The sequence below is a fragment of the Meriones unguiculatus genome, assembly GCF_030254825.1.
Source record: "Meriones unguiculatus strain TT.TT164.6M chromosome Y unlocalized genomic scaffold, Bangor_MerUng_6.1 ChrY_unordered_Scaffold_23, whole genome shotgun sequence".
Taxonomy (NCBI): Eukaryota; Metazoa; Chordata; class Mammalia; order Rodentia; family Muridae; genus Meriones; species Meriones unguiculatus.
The window spans coordinates 24,572,959-24,580,327 of NW_026843709.1; positions in this window are offsets into that span (position 1 = coordinate 24,572,959).

Genomic DNA, 7,369 nt, shown 5'->3' on the forward strand with positions numbered 1-7,369 from the left:
ATTGAGTACTTTTTAAGCATCCTCCCTCTTGATTAGTTTCTTTAGGTGTACAGATTTTAGTAGCTTTATCGTATATTATATGTTTATATGAGTGAGTATATACTGTATGTGTCTCTCTGCTTCTGGGACAATTCACTCAAGACGATCCTTTTCAGTTACCCCCCATTACTTGCAAATTTCATGATTTCCTTTTTAGTATTGTTGAGTAATATTCCATTGTGTAAATATTCCACAATTTCTGTACCCATTCTTCAGTTGTGGGACATCTGGATTGATTCCAGATTCTGGCTATTATAAATAAAGCTGCTATAAACATGACTGAGCAAATGTTCTTATTTTGTACTTGAGCCTCTTTTGGACATAGGTAGGAATGGTATAGCTGGATATCGAGGAAGCTCTATTTCTAGTTGTCTGAGAAAGCATCAGATCAATTTCCAAAGTGATTTTACAAGGTTCTTTTCCCACCAGTAGTGGAGGAGTGTTCTTCTTTGTCCACAATCTCATCAGCATGTGTTGTCACTTGAGTGTTTGATCTTGGCCATTCTGATCAGTGTAATGGGAAATCTCAGTTTCATTTTGATTTGTATTTTCCTGATGGCTTATAAAGTTGAGCATTTGTTTAAGTGCTTATCTTCCATTCAATATTCCTCTATCAAGAATTCTCTGTTTAGCTCTGTATTCCATTTTTAATTGAATTACTTGATTTGTTGCTTTTCAACTTCTTTTGTTCTTTATATATACTAGATAATAGCCTTCTGTCATATAGAGGCTTGGTGAAGCTTTTTTTCCCAATCTGTAGGCATTCGTTTTGTTTTGATGACACTGTCCTTTGCTTTACAGAAGCTTTTCAGTCTCATGAGGTCCCATTTACTCATTGTTTCTCTTGGAGCCTGTGCTCTTAGTGGTCTGTTCAAGAAGTTGTCTCCTTTATCAATGAGTTCAGGCTCTTCCCCAATTTCCTTCTCACCAATTTAATGTGTCTGGTTTTATGTTGTGGTCTTTGATCCACTTGGATTTTACTTTTGTGCAGGGTGATAATTATGAATCTATTTGAACTTTTCTACTTGTAGACATCCAGTTAGACCAGCAACATTTGATGACGATACTATTACTTTTTCTATTTTTTTCTAAAATCAGTTTTCCATAAGTGTGTGGGTTTATTTCTGGGTCTTCTAACTATTATGTTCCATTGATCCACCACTCCATTTCTATGCCACTACCATACAGTTTTTATTACTGTTGCTCTATAATACAGATTGAGGTCAGGGATGCAGATACTTCTAGAAGATCTTTTACTGTAAACCATTGTTTTACCAATTCTGAGTTTCTTGTTTTTCACTTGAATTTGAGAATTTTTCTCTCAAGTTCTATAAAGAACTTTGTTTGTAGTTTCATGGAAATTACATTGAATCTGTAGACTGCTTTTAGTAAGATGGCCATTTTTACAATGGTAAGTCTGCCAAGATATAAGCATGGGAGATCTTTCATTTTTCTGATATCTTCTAATTCTTTCTTCAGAAACTTCAAATTTTGTTCATACATATCTTTGACTTCCATGCTTAGGGTCATATGAAGGTGCATTATATCTTAGACTGAATATAAGAACACATAAAAGATATCCATTGTGACCAAGTAGGCTTTATCCCAGGTATGCATGGGTAGTTCAATACATGGGTATCCATCAATATGATCCACTATATTAAAAAATGAGAAAATAAAACATGATAATCTCCATCTTTAGATGCTGAAAAAGCATGTTTCAAAATCTAACATTCAATCATATTTAAAGTATTGGAAAGATAAGGGATACAAGGCACATACCTAAATATAGTAAAGGCCATAGAACAAGCCTATGCCAACCATCAAAATAAAGGGAGATAAAGATAAAGCAATCCCACTGAAATCAGGGACAAGGGAAGGCTGCCCACTCTTTCCATATCTTTTCAACAAAGATCTGGAAGTCCTTCCTAGAGCAATAAGACAATTGATGGAGATCACGGGGATAGAAATAAAAAAAAATAGTCAAATTATCCCTGTTTGCAGATGATATGATAGTATACCTGAGTGATCTCAAAAATTCTACCAGGGAATTTTCTGCAGCTGACAAACACCTTCAGCAAAGTGGCTGGATAAAAAATTAACTCAAAAAAATCAGTAGCCCTCCTGTATACAAAAGATAAAAAGCCTGATAAAGAAATTAGGGAAACAAAGGAATTATATTACCTAACAAGGCCAAACCTCCTAACACTTCCCAGACATTTCCTCTCTTGGGACTCTACATGTAAATAGATGGGCTTCTAGGGGACATTGTAATTCAAATCACAAGGAAGTAGAAGAAGATGGAGGGAATTCTAGGCTAAAAGCAAATTGTTATCCTTAAATTTTGTCATTCAATACAATGACTAAAGTCCTAGCAACTTCCAAAGACTAAAGAAAATGAATGACAATCATTCCAAATGTGGAATATATCCATAATGGAGTATTATTCAGCTAAGAAAATGACATCATAATTTTTCAGACAAGTGGATAGATACGGGAAAAATCATCCTGGGTGAAGTAACTTAAGTATAGAAAGAGAAATATGGTCTGTATTCACTTATTAGGAAGTCTTATAATAGTGGAGGATTAAGTTCCAATAACTCATTTATTGTGTCCAAGCCAGTCTTCCACTAGGGGAATTGGATGGCAGTTAATTGATTTGTTAGGCCAGGATATCCTACAGAAATTGTCAAGCAACCTAGGCTGCTGTTATTAAAATATGTTCCTCTCTGCCCTCAAATGTGCAAAGATCTGTGCAAAGATGCTTCCTTCTGCATCAAATGGGTTTGCATATAGAGACCCATACTCCGATATTATGCAGAGAGACCTTAAAACATCCAACTTTAAATGGGATTTTCCTAAGAAATTCTACCTTCCCTCAGTTCTCTGCTAAGTATGCAGGGGACAAGGAAGAAAGAGTGTCATAAGTAGATTCAATTGGGCACACAAAGAGAACAATCCCCTAAGAATCAGGCTACAAAAGATGATGCAGCCATCCTTGATGAGACCTGATAAGCTAGGGTCAGATAGAAGGGGGAGGAGGACCTCCCCTATCAGGGCACTAAAAAAAAAGGCATAGAGATAGAAGCAGGAGGGTTATGGTTCTGGGAAAAAAAGAGGGAGAGAGCAGCAGTGGGGATACAAAGTGAACAATTAGTAATAAATAAATATGTAACAAAAACTGTGAACAAGGTGTTGAAGTAAAAGATCTTCAAGGGATTTTCTTCATTTTTCTTCAAGGGACTTGGTACCGAGACTCTGATCATTTTCCAATAAGTAGATGTAACAACGCTTACTTTAATTGATGTATTTTAGAGAAAAAAAATTAGTTGACATTTAGGTAGGAATTTGAAACTGGGAGCAATGGAAAAAGGAGTGTAATAAAGGTAAGATGAAATTCCTACATAATCAATAAAAATAATATCTTCAAAACTTTTACAATGACTTTTAACATGAAGAAAAGATTGCGCTAAAGAGGGTAGAGTTTGATTTTTAAGGCATGCTTTCTAGAAACTCATTATGTAGCAGAAAATCCTAGCCATGAACTAGTATTTACCCAACTACATGAGACCCAATGTGCTCAGGTGGCCCCTCTGAAAAGCCAGTCCTGGCACTAACATTATATTTAGAGGGTTCAGTTCATATGGAGGACTACAACAGGTAACAGAGTGGATCTTGTATCCTACGCAGATAACACCAAAATATTTCTCTGTCCTGATGACCCTATTTTAACTGTAAAACCCGGGACCAGAAAACTTGCTAACTGATCACTGAGTAGGATACAGCTGCCCATCCAGCCAGGTCAGCCAAGCCTACCCTGATCATAAAGGATTGGCAACCCTAGTGTAGAACAGCACACCTGTCAAATCCTTTATTGCCCCTCAGTTCACCTCTTTTTTTTTATTTTATTTTTTCTTATCAGTTACATTTTATTAACTCTGTATCCCAGCTGTATACCCCTCCTTCATTCCCTCCCAATCCCACCCTCCCTCCCTCAACTCCACCCTGCCCCTTTCCAAATCCACTGATAGGGAGAGACCTCCTCCCCATTCATCTGATTCTGTTTTATCAAGTATCTTCAGGACTGGCTGCAAAGTCCTCCTCTGTGGCCTAACAGGACTGCTCCTCCCTTGGGGGTGGGGAGATCAAAGAGCCAGCCATTGAGTTCTTGTTAGAAATAGTCTTTGTTCCACTTACTATGGAAACCAATTGGTTACTGAGCTACCACAGGCTACATCTGAGCAGAGGTTCTAGGTTATATCCATACATGGTCCTTGGTTGAATGTCAGTCTCAGGAAAGACCCTGTGCCCAGATATATTGGTACTTGTGGAGCTCCTATCCTTTCCCCATCAGACTAACTCCCCTTCTTTTCCCTGTACTCTGCCTAAGGTTTGGTTATGAATCTTTGTATCTGCTTTGAAAACACTGCTAGTGAGTCTTTTAGATACCTTCACTAGACTCCTATCATATGTTAAATACACATCCCATCTGTCTTTCTAAATGAGGATTGATCATCTTACCCCATGTCCACTCTCTTGATTATCATTTTTAGGTGTATAGATTTCATTATGTTTATCATATCTTATAGGTCTATATAAGCAAGTATATACTGTGATTGTCTTTCTCCTTCTGGAATATTTCACTCAGAATGATCTTTTCTAGATCCCACCATGTGCCTGCAAATTTCTTGATTTCCTCCTTTTTGATTGCTGAGTAGTATTCCGTTGTATAAAAATACCACAATTTCTGTATCCATTCCTCTGTTGATGGACATCTGGGTTGTTTCCAGGTTCTAGCTATTACAAATAAAGCTGCTATAAACATGGTTGAGCAAGTATCCCTTTTGTGTACTTGAGCAAAATTTGGGTATATACCTAGCAGTGGTATAGCTGGGTCTTGAGGATGCAATATTCTTAATTGTCTGAGAAAGCGCCAGATAGATTTCCAAAGTGGTTGTACCAGTATACATTCCCACCAGCAGTGGAGGAGAGTTCCCCTTTCTCCACACCTCTCCAGCATGTGTTGTCACTTGAGTTTTTCATTTTGGCCATTCTGGTGGGTGCAAGGTGAAATCTCAGGGTCTTTTTGATTTGCATTTCCCTTATGACTAATGAGGTTGAGCATTTCTTTAAGTGTTTCTCTAACATTTAATATTCCTCTATCAAGAATTCTCTGTTTACCTCTGTTTCGCATTTTTTAATTGGATTACTTGACTTGCTGCTTTTCAGCTTTTTTAGTTCTTTGTATGTACTGGATATTAGTCCTCTGTCAGATAAAGGGTTAGTGAAGATTCTTTCCCAATCTGTAGGCAGTCATTTTGTTTTGATGACAGTGTCCTTTGCTTTACAGAAGCTTTTCAGTTTCATGAGGTCCCAGTTATTGATTGTTGCTCTTAGAGCATGTGATGATGGTGTTCTGTTCAGGAAGTTGTCTCCTGTGCCAATGAGTTCTAGGCTGTTCCCAACTTTTTCTTAGAGTATCTGGTTTTATGTTGAGGTCCTTGATCCACTTTGACTTTAGTTTTGTGCAGGGTGATAAAGATGGATCTATTTTCATTTTTCTGCATGTAGACATCCAGTTGGACCAGCACCATTTGTTGAAGATGCTGTCTTTATTCCATTGAATGGTTTTGGCTTCTTTGTCAAAAATCGAATATTCATAGGTGTGTGGGTTTATTTCTGGGTCTTCTATTTGGTTCCATTGATCCTGCTTTCTGTTCTTATGCCAATACCATGCAGTTTTTATTACTATTGCTCTGTATTATTTTTATTTTTTTTTCATTTTTTAGTTAATTTTGCAACCGGCCACTTTGCTGAACATGTTTATCAGCTACAGGAGTTCTATGGTAGAATTTTTAGGGTCCTCAGGTATACTTTTATATCATCTGTAAATAGTGATAATTTCACTTCTTCCTTTTCAATTTGGATCCCGTTGATCTCCTTCTACTGTGTTATTGCTCTAGCAAGTACTTCCAGAACTATGTTGAAGAGATATGGAGATAGTGGGCAGCCTTGCCTTGTCCCTGATTTCAGTGGGATTGATTTTAAGTTTTTTTACATTGACTTTGATGTTAGCGACAGGCTGGCTGTATATTGCCTTTACTATGTTTAGATATATGTGTTGTATCCCTGATCTCTCCAATACTTTAAACATGAATGGACGTTGGATTTTTTCAAATGCTTTTTCAGCATCTAATGAGATTTTCATGTTTCTTTTTTCAGATTGTTAATATAGTGGATCACATTGATGGATTTCTATATATTAAACCTCCCCTGCATACCTAGGATGAAGCCTACTTGGGCATAGTGGATGAAATCTTTGATGTGTTCTTATATTTGGTTTGTGAGTATTTTGTTGAGTATCTTTGCATCAATGTTCATGAGGGAGATTGGCCTGAAATTCTCTTTCTTTGTTGGGTCTTTGTGATATACCAAGGTGACTGTGGCTTCATAGAATGAGTTTGGTAGTGTCCCTTCTGTTTCTATTTTTTGGAATAATTTGAAGAGAACTAGAGTTAGCTCTTTTTTGAAGATCTGGTAGAACTCTGTGCTGAAACCATCTGGTCCTAGGGTTTTTTTGGATGGTAGACTTTTGATGACAGCTTCTATTTCCTTAGGAGATATAGGACTATTTAATTTATTTACCTGTTTTTGATTCATCTTTGGCATGTAGAAACAGTCAAGAAAATTGTCCATTTCATTTAGATTTTCAAATTTTGTGGCATATAGTCTTTGGAAGTAAGACCTAGTTATTGTTTGGATTTCTTCAGTGTCTGTGGTTATGACCCCCTTTTTGTTTCTGATTGTGTTAATTTGGATAGTTTCTCTCTGCCTTTTAGTTAGTTTGGCTAAGGGTTTGCCTATCTTGTTGATTTTCTCAAAAAAACAGCTCTTGGTTTCCTTGATTCTTTGAATTGTTTTATTTGTTTCAGATTTATAAATTTCAGCCCTGAGTTTGATTATTTTCACCTGTCAACTCGTTTTTGGTGTGTCTGCTTCTTGTTTCTAGGGTTTTTAGGGTGATCCATTAAGTTGCTTGAATTATCTGTCTCAAATTTCTTTTTGAAAGCACTTAGTTTTATGAACTTTCCTCTTAGCACTGCTTTCAATTTGTCCCACAAGTGTGGGTATGTTGTGCCTTCATTTTCATTGAATTCTAGGAAGAATTTAACTTCTTTCTTTATTTCTTCTCTGACCCAGTTGTCATTTAGTATCAAGTTATCCAGTTTCCATGTGTGTGTAGGCTTTTTGCTATTTCTGTTTTTGTTGAGGTCAGCCTTTATTCCACTGTGCTCAGATAGGATATAAGGAATTATTTTAATCTTCTTGT